Raw genomic sequence first — 20,133 nt, forward strand, 5'->3', positions numbered from 1 at the left:
CTCTTTTCACCATAATGAGATGAAACATCTTTTAGGTGTTTGCTCCTGAGAACTCTACATATTTTATTTCATGCCAAGGTGCTCTATACCATTCTAAAGAGACCCCCAACTGTGTCCAGTGCTGGAACCCCTGTTATGGAAAGATATATAAGTAATAGAATGTGTCCAGAGAAAGGCCAGGAGGATGATCAGAGGGCTGGAGAACCTCTCCTATGAGGACAGGCTACAAGAGTAGGGACTTCTCAGTTTGAAGAAGAGAAGGCTCTGAGAAGACCTTGCTGTGGCCTTCCAATATCTGAAGGGGACCTACAAGAAAGCTGGTGAGGGACTTCTTAGGGTGTCAGGTAGTGATAGGACTAGGAGGAATGGACCCAAGCTAGAGGAGGGGAGATTTAGTTTAGACATTAGAAAGAAGTTCTTCACCATGAGAATGGTGAGACACTGGACCTCAAGGATCATCTAGTTCCAACCCCCCTACCATGGGCAAGGACACTTCACACTAGATCAAATTACTCAGAGCCACATCTAGCCTGGCCTTAAAAATTTCCACAGATGGGGCTTCCACCACCTCCCTGGGCAACCAGTTCCAGCGTCTCACTACTTTCATGGTGAGGAATTTCTTTCTATTGTCTAATCTAAATCTCCCCTCCTCTAGCTTGGATCCATTCATCCTAGACCAAACGCCCTAAGAAGTCCCTCACAAACTTCCTTGTAGCCCCTCTTCAAATATTGGAAGGCCACAATAAGGTCTCTTCAGAGTCTTCTCTTCTCCGAATTGAACAACCCCAACTCTCTCAACCTCTTTGGGTAGCCTGTTCCAGTGTTCTGTGGCTATAGCAGTGATGGATTCCCAAGGCTTTGTAGATCCTGTCCAGAGATCCACAGTTCCTGCCCACTTGGCTCAGTCATTTTCCTAGGCTCATACAGTATGTAAATCTCTGAGCCTAATTTATTTATGATTAGTTTGTCTTTAAATAACGTAGCTTTTTATTTTCCAGTCCCCAAGACATCTGAGTTCCTTGGAATGGCATAACTGTGGCACATCAGTTATTTTTTCAGCTGTCAGATGAATTTATCTACCCTCAGCCATCACTTTAATGTGAAAATTCCAGAAGATGTATTATGTATACAAATATGTTACACACTATGCCATAGCATACAAAGAATAAGATATGTCTGTTTTCCTGAGAATACCTCAGCTAAATTTGTTCACTTCTTCCCAGCTCTGTCTTTTGCACTGAGCTAGTTTTAATCTATGCCCTAAACACCCAATCCTTCTGGATGTCCTCATTCTCTCCATGCATCTGCACTCTCCACAGTGATCAATACAGAACAAAACTCATTCTCTCTGGAGATTGTGTAATTAATCAGTACAAATGTATGAATATTGTATGAGGCCAGGTGACAAGAAATGTTTATTTAGACATATAACACAGTTTAATAGCTGGACAACAGCAACAAAAGAACAATTGGTCACTAGAACAAGTAGAAGATACTTGCTGCTCAACTCAAATGACAAGTACCAAAAACTCATGGAGAGTCCCATCCAGCAGACGGCATCGCAGCATCTGATGGCCTCAATATCAGAGGCTGGGTCTGTAAAATGAATTGAATGGGGGTGAAATATAGCAGTTGTAAACTACACACACCAGCCACCAGGACATATGTTTTCTTTGTGAATATGAACGTGACGCACTTACCTTGTCTATTTGAAACATGAGGAAGGTCATTTTCCAAAGTTTAAACACCTGGCTAGCTAAACAAAATAAGAATATACATTAAACATCTAAAGCATTAATGAATATCAAGAATATTTTATGAATGTTCAAGTCAATATCCTCCCAAGAAGCCATCATAATGCAGACACCAAAAAAAACTGACTGGTTTGAGCTAGAATTCATCCCAGCTACAAGAAGACAGGAAACTAGCAATAAGGTATCTGACTAATAAGTAATAAACAGGAGGGAAAATTGAAGCAAATGGTCATTAATGTATTTTGCAACTTTAATTATGTGGAATGAGAAGTGAAGACAAAATAATCAATTAGGTATTAATATCTAATAACAAAACTGTGTATAATAAGACTTGAAAAAAAAGAAACAAGAAAAGCAGTAGGTTGGGCAACCCACCAGTTTTGGATTAGAGATAACTTTATAAACATGCAGTGCAGAAACCCACCAAATCATCACAAGGCCAAGCGCAGGGTTCTGCACTTTGGCCACAACAACCCCAAGCAGCGCTACAGGCTGGGGACAGAGTGGCTGGAAAGCAGCCAGGAAGAAAGGGATCTGGGGTTACTGGTAGATAGTAAGCTGAAGATGAGCCAGCAGTGTGCCCAGGTGGCCAAGAGAGCCAATGGCATCCTGGCCTGCATCAGGAACAGTGTAGCCAGTAGGATGAGGGAGATTATTCCTGTTGGTAGCATATAGCTCTTCCATGTCCCATCATTAGAGCTTGTTTACATTTGTTCTTCTCCCCTCATGCTTTCTAGACCTATGCTTGGTCACCTGCTGCTGTACTCCTCACCTTGTGCAAGATAATGAAAGTTGGCACAATGGCATGAAGAGTTGGCTTTCTACTGAAATACACCAAAACACAATCTACCGCACAGAACCTGATAGAGTCAGTCAAACATGGACACCTAGATATAACATCTGATGTAGAGTTGCTTTTTCAAAAACCCAGCAATCTCATTTACCCCAAGGAGCTCTTTCATCCATCTCAACAAAAATAAGATTGGCAAAATTCTTTGTATTAGTTCCTTTGTCTAAGAATCTTTCTCTATCTCTGCCTGCCTAAGTAAGTACTCTGCACTGGTTAGACCACACCTTGAGTACTGTGTTCGGTTCTGGGCCCCCCAGTTTAGGAGGGACATTGAGATGCTTGAGTGTGTCCAGAGAAGGGCGATGAGGCTGGGGAGAGGCCTTGAGCACAAGCCCTATGAGGAGAGGCTGAGGGAGCTGGGATTGGTTAGCCTGGAGAAGAGGAGGCTCAGGGGTGACCTTATTCCTGTCTACAACTACCTGAGGGGTGGTTGTAGCCAGGAGGAGGTTGCTCTCTTCTCTCAGGTGGCCAGCGCCAGAACGAGAGGACACAGCCTCAGGCTGTGCCAGGGGAAATTTAGGCTCGAGGTGAGGAGAAAGTTCCTCACTGAGAGAGTCATTGGACACTGGAATGGGCTGCCTGGGGAGGTGGTGGAGTCACCGTCCCTGGGGCTGTTCAAGGCAGGATTGGATGTGGCACTTGGTGCCATGGTCTAGCCTTGATCTCTGTGGTAAAGGGTTGGACTTGATGATCTGTGAGGTCTCTTCCAACCTTGGTGATACTGGGATACTGTGATACTGTGATTTCTAGGAGAAACTTATTCAAAAAGCACATATAGCAAACAGTGTTTTGCTTGTGTCATACAAAGGCACAAATTAACTTACCCATGCTGCTGGGCTGCACACTGATCACTGATCTCACCCACTGTGTGTATTACTGTTTGGGAAACAATCTAGTGCATTATAGTTCTTAGAAGCCCTCTCTTTTTAAAATGTGTTGTATATTAATGAGGGTAGAGTTAATCTATCATTTGCAAATGGCCTGCTGTGAGTCAATAAAGTTTTGATAGGAAATAACAGCCCAGCTGCTGCATTGTTAGAGAAAAACTCTGAGACATTTCCAGGCAGAAGAGGATGATAGTGCTGCTGGCTCCATTGTCATAGCAGGGCACGGCACCCATGTCTCAAAGAACAGGGTGTCTGTTAGATTATCACTAAATAACTGTGCAGTCATCATAGTATCACAGAATCACTAAGGCTGGAAATGACTTTTAAGATTGAGTCCAACCATGACTCAACTACCATGACCAGTAAACTACATCCTGAAATACCACATGTACGAGCTTCTTGAACACCTCCAGGGATGGCAATTCCACCTCCTCCTCGGCCAATTTATTCCAACGCTGCACTACACTTTCAGTAAAGAAATTTTCCCTAACATCCAATCTAAACCTCCCCTGGCAGAACTTAAGCCTATTTCCTCTCATCCTATCACTAGTTACTTGGGAGAAGAGCCCAACACCAGCCTCACCACCTCCTTTCAGGTAGTTGTAGAGAGCAACTTAGCTCTCTACGACTTAGCTTTCTCTTCAGATTAAACAATGCCAGTTCCCTCCTCATATGCCATGCTCTCCAAACCCCTCACCAACCTTATTGTTCTTCTCTGGACACCTCAATGTCTTTCTCATACTGTGGCACTCACAATTGAACACCGTACTCAAGCTTCAGCCTCACCAGGGCCACGTACAGGAGCACAATCACTTCCCTACTCCTGATGGACACACTGTTCTTGATACAGGCTGCAATGCCATCAGCCTTCCTAGCTACCTGGGCACACTGCTGGCTCGAGTTAAACCTCAAAGTCTCTGGTTTTGGCTTTACTCTTAGGAATGACAAAGGTTTTGAACATGTATTTATTTGCAACATCAAAACATTTCTTTCATTCCTGGTCACTTTTAATCAAATTTTAATTAGCAACATGGCCCTTGAAGGTAGGACATCTCTTCAGTTTCACTTAGTGTTACTGATGATTGAAAGGCATAACTCAACAGAGGAGGGAGCACCACATGGGTAGGCTGTAAATAGAACAGGAATCTCCAAATAGTTGCTGCTTTTGAGAAATTCTCACCACATTTGACTTTAATTTCTTGATTATGCTTTCCTCTCATGCCCTGGCTATTAAGGCTGAACTGGAATTAGCTGGCTACCTATTTTAAGTGGGTATTAACAGGCAAAAGACTGGTCTGGAGAAGTTGCTGGCTTTTTATTCTTGTTGCAAAGGCAGTGTAGCATTAAAGAGAGACAGAAAGGATAAGAGAACCAGGCAGGATTGGAATAACATCACAAAGGCACTGGGGCCTGCATTACAATTCAACCAGTCGTATCGCCCAGATTTGAAGTTACCCTTGAGAGTTCATCTACTGAAACTGAAACCATCTGTTGTCTTTAACAAGGAGGTATTCAAGAATTGAGGAGCTTGAGTCAGAGAGAGTGACATGCATATTAAAAAGCCACATACTACTTGCATGTTACCAGAATGGAAAATGGCCTTATTCAAGAATAGGTGCCAAACAGTCAACATGCAAATTACATCTACTGGTAGGTGATGTAATGGTACCAATACAGATCTGAATTACTAAAGTATCTTGTTTTTGTAAGCAGTAATGAAGGCTAAACCACTTGGAAGCCTAAAAGCATGTGCAAAGAGGCAGGTGTGACTAACCTTTTTCCTGTAGTCTGGCCAGCAGAATGAAGTAAAGACCTAAGGTTGGAAACGACAGAGTGTGGGCTGCCTCTGAGTGTCTCATCTATCCCTAGGAGAGTATCACAGTATCACAGTATCATCAGGGTTGGAAGAGACCTCACAGATCATCAAGTCCAACCCTTTACCACAGAGCTCAAGGCTAGACCATGGCACCAAGTGCCACGTCCAATCTTGCCTTGAACTGCCCCAGGGACGGCGACTCCACCACCTCCCCGGGCAGCCCATTCCAGTGTCCAATGACTCTCTCAGTGAGGAACTTTCTCCTCACCTCGAGCCTAAATCTCCCCATGCACAGCCTGAGGCTGTGTCCTCTTGTTTTGGCACTGGCCACCTGAGAGAAGAGAGCAACCTCCTCCTGGCTACAACCACCCCTCAGGTAGTTGTAGACAGCAAGTGAGGATTAGGATCCAGTCTCTCATTGTAGGGTCACTAAGCATTCTTTACCTAGAAATCCTGCCTTATGTATTACTATTCCTTTGCCATTCTGCATATACTCCTAGTCTCTATGACACAAACATTTTTTCCAGTCCTGCCTGGAAGTTAAAGAACTTAATTTTCTCTTGAAGACTTCCATTGCACTCCTCATTACATCATGATGCTCCAAAAACTTCCTCACATTTGTTTTTTATAACCACAGACTAAGAAAACAAAATGATTGAAAGTTGAACCCCTGCCTTTGGGTACCCAGCTGATTATGTCCAAATGGTGGCCACACTGAAGTCTGCCACAGGATTTCATTCAGCCTGAGTGACCTCCTGGAGATCACAGATTGCTTTTCAGAGACCTATTACCTGGGGAGATACAGCCGAGTCTTGAAATACAATGTTAGCAACTAGAGCACTTTTTTTCTGTTTGGGAGAGGGGAGGAGAGAGGGAGAGGGGAGGCTGGAGTGGAGTTGAGGTTTTATTAGTTTTATTTGGGTTTATTTTGCTGCTGTTGTTTGATTTGGGTTTTTTGTTTGTTTGTTTTATTTGGTTTTATTTTGTTCTGTTTTCTGTCTGAACTTAAACACAACTCCAGTTATTTCAGAAGGGCTTCTCTAACTTGTGTTGAAGCTGTGAGTCCACAGCTCTCTTGCAAAACAGACAGTGGAGCCCCAGCCAGCTAGACAGCTGTGAAACCAGAGCTCACAATTGATGACAGTCTGTGAAAATGACAGCTCACAAAGGTATTTGGGCAACCAACATGCAGAAAAACACCTAGCATAACTTTCAAGATACTCTAGCCAATCACTGCTAGGAAATCATCTCCTCTTTGGGGCACCTAAATACTAAGAAATCTGGTCCTAAGTGGTTTGCTAGTGTTACTTACGAATTCTGAAGCAGAAGGATGATCTTGTTTGTAAGACACTGTTGAACTACTCCAGCAATAACATATAACATGAAAAATAGTTCTGGAAAGGTTTCTGATTCTTACTCAGTTCATTCCCTTACTTATAGCCTCTCCTCCCTCAAGACTGGATCAACTATTTCTGAATTCACCCTAAGAGATATTTTTTCTGACCTGTTCTTAACACAGAGTGATTGCAAGGCTGAACTATACATTCATTATGATGAACAATGAAGTTAAATGAAATATTTAAGAGCAGAAGCAAGAATCACATTTTGGGGTCAATTTTGCAGGCACCCTGGCTATGAAACACCTAATGTTTTTTGTTGCAATCTAGTGACTATGTGAAGTTCAATCTATACAATACTTTTCCTATGGATCTGGTTCAGTAATCCATGCTGTTACACTCATCTTTGAGTCTGATTCCCAGTGGCTGAAAATTATATACTTCATCCATATTGACCCCTATATAGATAAGCCTTAGAGACTGCATAGCATTTAATGTATGGAATGCAGAAACAACACAAGTCCCTCAACTGGAGATTACCTTTGTTTAGTTTAAAGCTGCTAGAGCACAAAGTTTATTTTTACAACCATGACATTGAGCAAAGGACCTTAACAGCAAAAAATCAGAATGGCTGTGTGGCCGAGACTGCTTCAGGTTGGAAAGAAAAGAGCTGGATGAGTCCCCTGTAATAGCAATGCTCAATGTTGTGTGTGATGAGGGTCAAATAATGGAAGATTATTCTGATTTCTGAACAGCTTTTCCCTCCACAGCTGCATCCAAGGCACCTGCCTTTAGCTGTACCGCATATCACACCAGTTTTAGTTGCAGTGGTCTGGATGACTGAATGCAGAGATTCTTGTAGGGCACCTAACTATGGAATAGTTTTATGTAGCTGAGAATGACAGTCTGCTAGTGGAGAAGAGCAAAATTTCAGTTCAATGTTAAGATACAAAGATGAACACTGAGCAATTCATAGACACAGTAAGAAAAGTCATATGTATCCATATGTATATATGGATACCCATGCACGTCTATAAGTTCTACCTTACTACCTGCAGCAGATAAATAGTGAACAATATTTCTTCCTGCATTTTCGTTTTACAAAATGCCTTTTCTGTTTCTATAGCAACTTCTATTGTTTGTACCTTCTAGTTCAGGCTAGAAATACCCTGATTAAAAACTGGGGGAAAAAAAAAAGTCTAGAAAGGTAGAATAATTGGAAAAGATGGCAATTTTAAAATTAAATAGAGTCATAGACTGTGCTTAATAAGTAGCCTGTTCACCATAAGAAGCACTGAATGTTTCATCTATTATGTGACTTATAAAATGGAAATGGGGCTTTTAATAGTATATCTCAGGTTCTTTGTTACAACCTGAGTTACTGCCATTTTTATGACTATGGAGTATTCTCCATCAGAAATTCAGCCACTTGGTAATGAGTAGAAAAGTGCTCCATCTCTAGATATACTTGTCTTGCTGCTGTGGGACCCCATCATACAGACTTCAAAGCAATAAGTGCAATTAATGTGCTCCATTCTCAACTGCAGTGATTGCAATAGCTGTCCCAAATCATATGAAGCCACATTTTGTGAAGAGGAGCTAGAGCAATGGGCAGCAAGATGAACTGTGATGGGTTTTGGGTGGTGTTTTGTTTTGTATTGTTTTTTTCCTTTTCAATGAACAGAAAGACTTTCATGAGTCATCCTTCATCTCCAAGTGATAGAAGTCAGAAACAGTCCCTACTCTCACCATTAAAACTGTATGGTTAGCCATGGTTTTTGAAGGAGAATTAGTCTTCCTCTGCATGCTGTGTTGCTGTAGTTTGGGCAACATAGAATGTTTTACAATATTATACATGTGTAGAGAGGTACACATTCCATTAAGAAAAACATAGTTGTGAACTGGTTTGGCTGCAGAACTGCTCTACGAGGAGCAGAGCATGAGGAATGTCCTTACAGTGGGGAGCTCATGGCCCTTACTGTTTTCACAAGATCACAGGATGTAAGGGGTTGAGGTGGAACCTCCTGTGCTGCAGCTTACATCCATTGCCCCTTGTCTTATCACAGGGAGCAAGTGAGCAGAGTCTGTCCCCCTCTCCTGACTCCCAGCCCTCAGATATTTATAGACATTTATTAAATCCTCTCTCAGTCTTCTCCAGACTAAAAAGTCCCAGATTCCTCTGCCTCTCCTAGCCTATCTTCACAAGGCAGTGTCCCAGACCCCTAATCACCCTCATAGCCCTCCGCTGGACCTTCTCCAGAAGATCACTGTCCCTCTTAAACTGTGGAGCCCAAAATTGAATGCAATACTCAAGATAAGGGTCTCACCAGGGCAGAGTAGAGGGGGAGGAGAATTTCCTGGACACACTCTTCCTAATACACCCAAGCATGCCACTGGCCTTTTCTCTGCTTTGTTCTCCACACCATGTCCCATGGCCTACATTTGTGTAAGATGTGGATGGAAGAGGTCCATCCCAATCTTTGGTCTATGCCTAAGGACTTACCTCTGGAAAGGAAGAGGAGAAAGAAATTGGAAGAAAAATGGGCAAATTAGGTCAAATTTGTTGATAAGCAACTTCCTTCTTGTGTGCAACAGCCAATAAAAAACAGTGAACACGAGTGAGACAATGCAACACCTCTGCTTTAAAACACAGTGAAGACACTTTGAAAGGTCTTAATTAATCTTTTTTTCTAGCTGAACTGAATACTTGTGAGGACAGAAGCTGCACTGTAGTTGCTCAGAACAGAACACGTTGTCAGCAGCCAATAAATTAAAGTGTAATAAATGGAGTCATTCTGCTGCTGAACTGTTTTACAGAGACACTCCTGCTGGAACTGTTGCATACTAGTGTATGCTTCTCCTTGAACTTATTCTGTTTTCTATGTCTTTCTTCAGGCTGTTGATTTTCAATTGTTTTCTTGTTGATCTCTGTATTTTGCCAGAGGAAGTGCAGAAGGCATCTTTGCTTCCCTCCGTTCCTCATTATATTCTGCGTATCACTTTTCTTTCTCCTCCTCTCTGCTGATTCCATCCATCTTTGCCTTTTTAATGGTTTGTTGCTTCTTTCTAAGTTATTCATACCCAGTTTCAGCACGAACAGATTCTTCTTGCTAGCACATGTAGTTATGACAAGCCATATGCAGTTGTATGAGTAGTTAGCAAAAAGGTTACAAGATTAACTAGAGAACAAGTCTTATGAGGAGTGGCTGGGGGAACTGGGTTTGTTAGGTGTGGAGAAGACCTCATTGCTCTCCACAACTACCTGGAAGGAGGCTGTAGTGAGGAGGTAGTCAATCTCTTCTCCCCAGCATCAGGTGACAGAATGAGAGAACATGGCCTCAAAATGTATCAGGGGAGATTTAGATTGAATATCCTGAAAAATTTCTTTACTGAAAGGGCAGTGAAGCACTGGAACAGATTGCCCAGGGAGGTGGTGGAATCCCTGCCCTTCGAGGTGTTCAAGAAACATGTGGACATGGCACTTTGGGACTTGGTCATGGTGTTCTTAGGCTGAGGGATGGACTTGATGATCTTAGTGGTCTTTTGCAACTGAAACAATTCTATAGTTCTATGACTACAACTTTTGGCATCCAGGAACCCAGTTTCATAGCCTGCCCACTGATTGTCCCAGGAAACTTAAATCATGTGAGTTAACTGTGGCAAACTACAGAGCAGCACGGATAGTAACACAGCCATTTTTCTGCTCCAGGACATTTTTGATGTGCTATACTGAGCATGCTGACCATGGCCCTTTCCTAGAGATGCCAATAATTATTCAGAAAGCTTCCTCTGCCGTATCATATTCAGTGCAGCTGCTGAATACTGAGGCTTTGGTGGAAACACATGAGGTTTCTTTTCTGTGTTCATCTCTAATGATTACTGACCCACTTATGTTCAAACTTCCTTCTAAAAAATGCCACATGCTCAGCATGGAGAAAATGTATTGCCTGACTCCTCTCATCTTCTACCTTAAGGAAAGCAAAAAGTCTTAGAACTTCCTTCTTGACAGACAGCAGGAGGAACTCTCCCTGCATTTATGAAACCTGAGAATGTCTCACCTAGATACCTAACCCAGCCTCTGGAGTAATGAAGGAAGGCTCTGCTCTCAAAGATGTGAACCCTGGTTGTATAATGAGCCCAGTACAAGCTGGAGCAAGTCTTTGGGAGCTTAAGCAACATGGGAAGTAAGGTGGCATTCAAATATAATCCATACTGCATACAGAACTGCAGCAGAGTTGTTAGTGTAGCTTTTGAGAGTGCTTGGATTGCATGAATCACAATCACTTGCCCAGATAGAATCACAGAATAGTTTAGGCTGGAGAATGACATCAAGAACAACTGTTAGGCCAGCACTGCCAAGCCCACCAGTAAACCATGTTCCAAAGCATCACATATGCATATCTTTTGAATACCTACAGGGATGGTGACTTCACTTCACTGAGCAGCCTGATCCAAAGCTTGACAACTTTCTCAGCGAAGAAAGTTTTTCTAATATCCAGACTTCCCTTGCCACAACTTGAGGACATTTAATCTTGTTCTCTCACTTCCTACTTGACAAAAAAGATCAGCCTGCACCTTACTGCAATAACAGTGAGATCCTTGATAGCCTTGCAAAGAATCCTTCACCAACTCCAGAAAGGTTGTGTTGGGAAAAGTATAGGCTGGATGTTAGGAGGAAGTTGTTGCCAGAGAGAGTGATTGGCATTGGAATGGGCTGCCCAGGGAGGTGGTGGAGTCGCCATCCCTGGGGGTGTTCAAGAAAAGATTGGATGAGGCACTTAGTGCCATGGTCTAGTTGACTGGCTAGGGCTGGGTGCTAGGTTGGACTGGATGATCTTGGTCTCTTCTAACCTGGTTGATTCTATGATTCTATGATCTTGGTAGGGAGCTTAGAAGCTTTCAGGTGGAAAGGCAACTGCGTCCTCTGGGTATCCTTGCTTACTTTTCTGGCTCCAGGACAAATGCAGCTTTCAAGAAAACTGTGATAGAGTGCTGTGTGACACCTCTGCCTGTGCCTGCCCCAGATGACACAGGTTTCCACACAAGGGTTCTGCACAAATCTAGGTTATTTTGCCCTGCTGGGAAATGTCAGCATTTTATTAGGGATCATCTGTGAGACACAAACAAGGCAGAATTCAATGAAAACCTGATGTTTATTTATCTGACTGTAAACTGTAAGTGGGTATTTATGCCTTCGTGCCTCCAGGGTGCACTTGCTTGTGAAAAAGCAGTCGGGTCCATGTAGAAATACGAGATTATCATCATCCACCTTCTGTGCTACATCCTTCCTGTAAGAAGTTCTGTCAGCCTCAGTAAGAAATAAACTAGCAATAATGGGAATTACTCTTTTATCTTGATTGCCAGTAACATACACATGCTAATTAGTGGAGGTTTTGGCAGACAAAGGTTCAGCTCCTTCCTTTCCCTATGCTTCAGCAAATCTTTACTCTCTACTTTCAGTAGCAAAGAAAAGTTTTGTAACTGCAGGTTGTAACCCATCTGACTTTAGCTCTAATCAAATCCACATCTGGAGGATAATAGGATGCACTGCGGTTTTCAACGTGTGGGTGTTAGAATTCACTCATCTGCATTTTAAAAAGTGGTGTTACAGACCACTCCCGGTGCTTTGTACTTAAATGTGAGGTTTAATTTGTGTTCCATTATAAGGTCTTTTTCTTTCGGGAATGGTTTTATGCTGGCCTGTGATTTGCTTCATAATTCAGGCTGAAAGTTTCTGAAAACAAAATAGATTTAATGCAAGGTGAAAAGTGATGGAGAGTTAATTTTTTTCAAAAACAAATCTGTATGTTTCTCTGAAGTGCAGTGATTTTGAAGCTTCTGAGGGGATGAAGAAGCTTGGGTGTTTTAGAAGGTGGTAGGGATCTTTTAAACTGCCCTTTAGTCTTCTAATACACATATCTGGGGAATTTGAAGCTGAAACCTAAGTCACAGGTAGCTGCAGGAGAAAAACATCTGCAAGTAGTCTCTAACTGATCACTATGCAAAGTAGATGTGCCTTCCACATGCATCTGGCCCCTAGATTGCCTATTCCAAGAATGAATATGCCTGTTTTAAACAGCATGCCCAATATAAGAGCTATGGATTTCATTTCTATACCCTGTGGGGGAGGGCTTTGTAGCCAGCATATCTCTGTGCATAAGGCCTAGAGCATTCTGCTTTCTGTTCCTGCTCCTCAACAACCCATTTAGCATGGACAGGGCTTGGAGAGATCTCTCAATCAGAGTCTTCTGCAACAGAGAAAGCAAAGGCTGCAATTAATTTCCCTTTGCCCTCTGTCCCACATTGTGTTTGCTTTTAGAGAAGTCAAAATTAGGCACTGGATACAGGCTGCTCACTGCAGGCATCCAAAACTTTGGCACCTATGGACAAAATGCAGGGTTTTCCCTCCCTCAGAAAGGACCAAGACCTTGCTCTGTCATCAAGGTGGACAAACTGTGCTTTCAAAGTAGGGCCCAGGGGAATTTGTGCAGATGCTGCAAGGAGATTTCTGGCTGCTTCCTGAGGGTGAACCAGGAACTACACAACCCAGAAGAGAGCTGATGTGCAGATTGAGCAAATCCCGAGTCTGAGTAACTGAGGGATTGAGACTGCAGGGAACATGACAAAGTACATCTACTCTACAGTTTATAGGTTGTCTTAAGTCCTTTCAGCTTCACTAAAAATTTGAGCACAAAGTAGGAGCCTAAACAACGTAGTTTCCACCCTACTTTAGCTTAAAGAAAAAATACACAGAGAGAAGGCCACAATTGAGTGTACTGAGGGCACCAGGGCAGGAAAATGAGGGAATGTCAGCGTGAGCACACAGAGGTTATTTCCAGGTGGACAAGACCCTTGTCTTCTTTAAAGCTGGAGCCATGCTAAATCTCCACTACTGAATATAATCGTAACACAAATATTCTTAAATCTAGAAATTTGCTTGGCACAGTTTCTAGCCAAAACATTTATGTTCATTACTGTGGCTGAGGGCTGTGTGTTAGAATCCTCTTAAAGTCAGAAACTAACAGGGAGAAGAATTTCTGAAAACATACCCTCCCAGGATGAGTGAGAGTGCTCTGCTTTCACACTGTCAGATACAGGTTGAACTTAAAAGGAGAGGCCATTTCCACTGTTCCTGAGGCAAGAATCATTGGTGGCTTCCTCTGAGCACAGTCCCTTTGCACAGAGCGTGCAAAGCAGCTGCAAGCTTCTCTGCATGACCTCAGCCAGCCTCTTAACAGACTAAACAGGGTGTGTAGAAGTAGCAGTCACTGGGTGCCTTGCCAAGAAGAAATTCATAAGGCTATGTTCTTGTTGTTCAGGAGCATGCCTCAGTGGTGCTAATGCTCAGCTGAGTGACCTCAAGTTAGTAAACAATTATCACCCTATAGTTTTCCAGACAGTTATTTCCAGAGGTACTACAAAGAAGTATTTATTATCTCTGTCTCGCTTGGTTTGGGGAAAAAAAACAGATATTCTTCAAAATTAATTTAGTTTCCTTAGGGAAAATCATAAATCTACAATATAATATAATGAAAGGGTTGCGAATTTTAGACATGTTTTCAATAGCTATTTTTACAACCTTTCTGGTGTGATAAATAACAGTTAGGTTGCAAAGGTTTGGGGGTTGAGTTGGCTTCTTTGCCTTAGGAAAGGGGAGTGATAGTGGGTGCTGAATGTGTTTTGGATTAATTAATTGTATCATAACAAGGCATCATGGTGAGATACAGGGGTAAATAAATCACAGTTTATTACACTAGTGAGTGTTCCTGCTATTGCTTCAGCACTTAGAAAGCCACCTGTAGCTTCAGTGTGTTCAGTGCTAGACAGACAGAGACTAAACCCAGTCTCTGGTGCCAGAAGATGTGCAGTTTAAGTGACACAAAAAAGACAACTGTTTGGTGACCGGGCAATATGAGACAGGAACAGTGGGACTAGATGGACAGGACTAAGATGTGTTGTGGGTTTAGGGTAAATAAATCACAGTTTATTACACTAGTGAGTGTTCCTGCTATTGCTTCAGCACTTAGAAAGCCACCTGTAGCTTCAGTGTGTTCAGTGCTAGACAGACAGAGACTAAACCCAGTCTCTGGTGCCAGAAGATGTGCAGTTTAAATGACACCAAAAAGACAACTGTTTGGTGACCGGGCAATATGAGACAGGAACAATGGGACTAGATGGACAGGATTAAGATGTGTTGTAGGTTTAGGGTAAATTGCCCTGCTGTAGAGACAAACTCCTTCAGGGACTAGAAGGCCTTGGGGGAGAACACAGGACATTATTGTAAAGGGTTATTCTGTTCTACCTTCCTGTATCTCCTGCTGTAAGGGGCAGACTGTTCTTGTCTCTTGCTGTTTCTCTTCTCTGGGTGTGTGTGGCAGCTGTTACCTCTTGGTTCGTGGGGCACTTTGTGGCCTTCTGCGGCCTTGGCTGGCAAGCTAATTTCTTGCTACACCACTGGGCCTGATGGGGGGACATTGAGGCCCACTCAGGGCCTATTGAGACCTAGGGAGGCCTGCCTGGAGGCTTAGCCGAGGTGGGGGCTAGGCCAGGACTGACTGTAAATGTGTACCTATGCTTCTGCTTTGGTACCTTTCTATGTTCTGCTTACTTTTGTAAACTGTAGTTTCCATCTGACCTCCAATCCTGTGTGTTTTGATTAACTCCTAGAAGGTAAATCACAGGCTCACAGGATGTTAGGGGTTGGAAGAGACCTCCACAGATCATCAAGTCCAGCCCCATTGCCAGATCAGAACCATAGAACCTAGCACAGGTCATGCAGGAATGCGTCCAGACAGGTCTGGAAAGTCTCCAGAGAAAGAGACTCCACAACCTCTCTGGGCAGCCTGTGCCAGTGCTCTGCAATCTCTTGTGTTGAGGTGGAACCTGCTGTGCTGCAGCTTGTATCCATTGCTCCTTGTCCTATCACAGGGAGCAAGTGAGCAGAGTCTGTCCCCCTCTCCTGACACCCAGCCCTCAGATATTTACAGACGTTTATTAAGCCCTCTCTCAGTCTTCTCTTATCCAAACTAAAAAGCCCCAGGTCCCTCAGCCTGTCCTCACCAGGGAATGTTCCAGTCCCCTAATCATCCTTGTAGCCCTCCACTGGACCCTCTCCTCTCCTTCTTAAACTGGGTAGCCCAAAACTGAATGCAGTACTCAAGATAGGGTCTCACCAGAGCAGAGTAGAGGGGGAGGAAAACCTCCTGGACACACTCTTCCTAATACATGCCAGGAGCCCATCGGCCTTCTTGGTCACAAGGGCACATTGCTCTCCCATGGATAACTTGTTACCCACCAGCACTTCCAGGTCCCTCTCCTCAGGGCTGCTCTCCAGCAGGTCAACTCCCAACCTGTACTGGTGCAGTTTATTATTCCTCCCTAGGTGTAGGACTCTGCACTTAACCTTGTTGAACCTCATTTGGCTCCTCTGTGCCAAGTCTTGCTGGAAGGCTGTGTGTCAGCAAACTCACTGAGCAAGCTCTGTCTGTCACCTCATCAATGTCATTGATGACGAGGTTGAACAGCACTGGACCCAGCACTGATCCCTGGGGGACTCCACTAGTTACAGATCTGCAGCTGGACTTAGCACTTTCTGTCCTGTCACTCTGGGCAGGTCGTGGCTGAAACCAGAACAAGATAGCAAAGGATGTCAGCAGCAGATATAGATCACTAAGATATGCAACCCACAGTGAATTCACCTGGACATCAAAGGAAAAATACATGCTTGAATACTCAAAAATGATAAATGCCAGTGGTCATTTGTTCCAAACGAGTAAGAAGTTTTGATTTCACTATGAGGGTAGAACAAATTGTCATTACATATGGAAAATAAAAGGTTAAAGTATGCAATTCTAGCCCCAAGGCTGTAGGTCTGGAAGGCCTGGGTAGCATAGGCAACAATCCAAAGAAGGACTGGCACAGAGAAAGGAAGAAGGCAGAAGCAGGGACATCTCTGTTGAGATCCTCTGCTTGCTTTGCCCTGGAAGAAGAGTAAGTTCTAGCAGAAGGAGGCCTAGTTCCCCATAGGAGGGGGTTTTCAGGAATACTGAACATATGCTTTTTGTAAACACAGCAAAAGACCAAGACAGAGTTTTGCTGTGATTGCCTCAGAGCAGTTAAGAGCTGAAATGTCTGGCTATGACCAAAAGGCATTTGGCACTTTCACAGCATAAACCTGATTGCAAAAGGCTCCCATTTCCTCATGTGCACTATGATATTGGCCAATGCATCTCAAGGAATGAACTAAGACTTATAGTCCCTACCCTCTTGCAACCTGAGGATCAGCTAAAGGATTTATGTCTGCGAACCATTAATTCTTTTTTCACTCTGGTACCTCTCTATTGACGTCTCTTCATCATCATTGATGCACTCTACACATTCTCTTTTCATCCAGCTGTGCAGTCTGACTTAGTTGTAATGAAGGGCCTAAGGCAGAAAGCTAAATGAAGCCTACACATCCCTCTTGGAGACAGGATGTCCTTGGCTCTAGCACAGGGAGCCAGCTAATGAAGAGGCTAGCTTTGCTGCACGTCAATATGGTCTATGCAAGCCAGCCATTGTTACCTCTTATTCTATGAGACCAGCTTTTCTTTCTGGAGTGTTATGAATACTTGGTCTCTCATATGGATGGTTTTAATGGATTGCTTCTCTAAGAGCAGTACACAACATTGCAGGGCACTTGACATTTATGTCAAGGATGTAGGCAAAATTCTATTGTATTTTATAAATAGCTGTGACTATGCTATTAGCGACCAAAGGTCAGATAACATCAAATGCTAGAGCATTTTGTCCCGTGATGGTTCATAGGTTGTGATTCTAAGGAGTAAAAAGTGTTTATGAAAGTCTCTAAGACCTATTTGTCTCTATAATAACACACTGTTTGCTGGGCTGCAAACAACAATCAGACATGTAAATATCTAAACATATAAGTATCAACCATGAAAACTTTTCTTCAAAGTTCCAACAAAGAACAAAAGCTGATAGCTTTGGGACCTAAGATATTGAATTTTCCTGATGTTTTTTCCAACTTACCCTTCATATGTTTAACAGTTTATAAGCTTGATTTGTATGATTGTCCTGGAATAGGTATGATTGTCCTGGAAACCAGACTTTGTTATCCTTAGGTTCTTATCTCACCATCCTTGTCTCCTAGAAGGGCCTAAAGTAATGCAATTAATAGTCTGTTCCTGAAGCCACTGATCTACACAGCAGATTATTTTACAAAGACAATGATACAAATGCTTTTGAATTTGTCCTGTCCTTGAAAGAGTGGAAGTACAATGCTGATATGTGAAGGAATTCAGTTTTAAAGAGGGCTTGAATATTATAGTGTTGTCTAAAATGCCTTCTCTCACCAATATTACAAGAGTGATATATTCAATATATGTGGAAGATGTGCTCTAAAGTAAGTATGCACCCAAGCATGGTTATAAACCTAGCCACATTAAAGACTAATCACAGCTAACAGCAAAGAATGTGGGGGAAACACACTGAACTGCCAGGCAGTAGACTCCTCACATAGAAGAACTCTCTTGAAGAGCCAATGCAAACATCCCCAGACTCCTAATTTATCTGGCTTCTGTTTTATTCACTTTCATGCTTCTTATAAATATCTGACACATATCTGCTTAGCTGCATTAAGCCATTGAAGAGGGAAGACTTTGAAACAGAGAATTTAAAATGTTGAACAAGGCAGTGATCACAGGACTATGTAATTAGCCAAAACAGGCAATTCTCTTCTATGGCATTACATGTAAAGTAACTCCCTGATGGTATTAAAGGAACAAAATCAGAGTACTAGCAAATGAAAACAAGGCCTAAATATTTCTATATTCTGATAGTTTTTCTTTTTCTGTGTCCTCTTGTTCAGAACAAGCATCAGATGTGAAATCTTGCTAGAAAGCTTGCCTGTACCACCACAGCTTTGGACTGAGATGTGAAAGAGAAACTCCTATTGTCTCAGGTACTGCCTCTTAGCAGTGCCAAGCTCCCATAAATTGTCCTTATTTCCACTTCTCATTGAATTCTAGGTGAACAAGGTGAGCTCACAGCCTCGGTGCAGAAATCTCATGGTAGTGGTGCTGATTTATATTGCAGCAGTTGTTTGCTATTGCTCTCAGTGACTCCTGCAGCATTAACAACTCTGAACTTCTGCGCTGGCCTTGTGTTTCCAAGTCCATTCTGTAGAGAACCAGACTGGACGGCCCAGCTGCTCCTCACTTCTCAGGATCTCTGCAGGCAGTGAGGGTTAATGATTCAAGCAGCAAAGTATAATTTGGAGAAGGGAAGTTAATTGCAAAATTTCTGATTTCAGTTTCCTGAAAGGACACATTAGGCTTGAGCCAGATGTTTAACATTCCTTGCCAATCAGGCTTGAATGCTCTTATCTGCCTCTTTGCTAAAGAGAAGACTTTAGCAAAGCCTCAGAATTTGTCATTTCCCATCTTTCTGTGTGACACAGCATCTTCGTTTTCCCTCTGCATCACCAAACAGGACAAGCAAACATTTACCTTCCTGCATGATGTCTGCTGCTTCTGCTCTGGTCCTTAGCCTAGCCTCTTTTGAAACTCAGGCTATATCTCTTCCTGACAGCAAAAGCACTGAGGACCAAAGCCAGCTAAACCTCAGTGACTAAAAGTGCTGGTTAAAGTGACACTGCAGAGCAGCATACAGTGCCTGTCTTGGCATTGCCATAAATTAGTGCTCCCCAGAACTGATTTCTGAGGTTAAGTCCAGGGAGAGCTATCTCCCTGGGACTGGTGTCACAGGTATTAGACGAAGATGGTTGCTTTGAAGGTTTTATCTTCTCTCCACCTCAAAGCAGGGAACAGAGCTCTGCTCAGCTCAGAGGTAGAGGAAAGCAGAGATCACGCCTCCTATTTTATTCCCTTAAAGATGAATTTCTCATGGAGAGAGATTCAGTCAGGGAGCTGAACTTCAACCGAAGCTTTTAAATGAACATTTGTTATGAGCCTTTAATTTATTTGAGAGAGGTTTGGTTTGTGCTTGCAAACTCTTAAAAAGGATATTTTTCAAGGGTGTTTTTTGAGGGAAGGCTGTGCTGCTTTAACCTTACTGTTGCACCAGCTGATGATACAAGAAGAAAAAAATGTTCACTGACATTGCCTATCAATACACACCATAACCTACAACGGTGTTGGATTCCAAATGCTCACAGAATCAATGGAAAATTATGTTTGACAGAGGTGGTAATCACTGCCACCTTTTCTGCCTCAGCAATCTCTCTAGTTGGCCAAAACTCTAACTGCGTAACACTGGCACACAATTCAGTTCCACTAAGCAAGGTGCTTTTTGGACCAGTGCAATTACTGAATGTATGGCGTGAGTCTGCTAGCATCGGGAACTCTCTCACCCAAGACAGAGCTTTTGAAGTGATTAGTGTAGGGGGATGGAGGGTATTCAGACATGTTAAAATATCAAAAACATGTTTCCTTCCTTTCCTTTCCAAAATATTTAATGAATCCTAAGT

The 20,133-nt window shown here is 42.8% G+C and overlaps 1 long non-coding RNA gene across 1 annotated transcript in view; it reads right to left on the reverse strand.

Moving 5' to 3' along the window:
- Positions 1-1,477: 1,477 nt before the first annotated feature.
- Positions 1,478-20,133, reverse strand: part of LOC135179856 (uncharacterized) — a 99,306-nt gene continuing 80,650 nt past the window's right edge. Inside the window, exons 2-3 of the long non-coding RNA XR_010304157.1 lie at positions 1,701-1,756; positions 1,478-1,596 (exon numbers count right to left, since the gene is read on the reverse strand). This is a non-coding gene — a long non-coding RNA (uncharacterized LOC135179856). The remainder of the gene's footprint in view (positions 1,597-1,700; positions 1,757-20,133) is intronic.

The sequence above is a fragment of the Pogoniulus pusillus genome, chromosome 12 (assembly GCF_015220805.1).
Source record: "Pogoniulus pusillus isolate bPogPus1 chromosome 12, bPogPus1.pri, whole genome shotgun sequence".
Taxonomy (NCBI): domain Eukaryota; kingdom Metazoa; phylum Chordata; class Aves; order Piciformes; family Lybiidae; genus Pogoniulus; species Pogoniulus pusillus.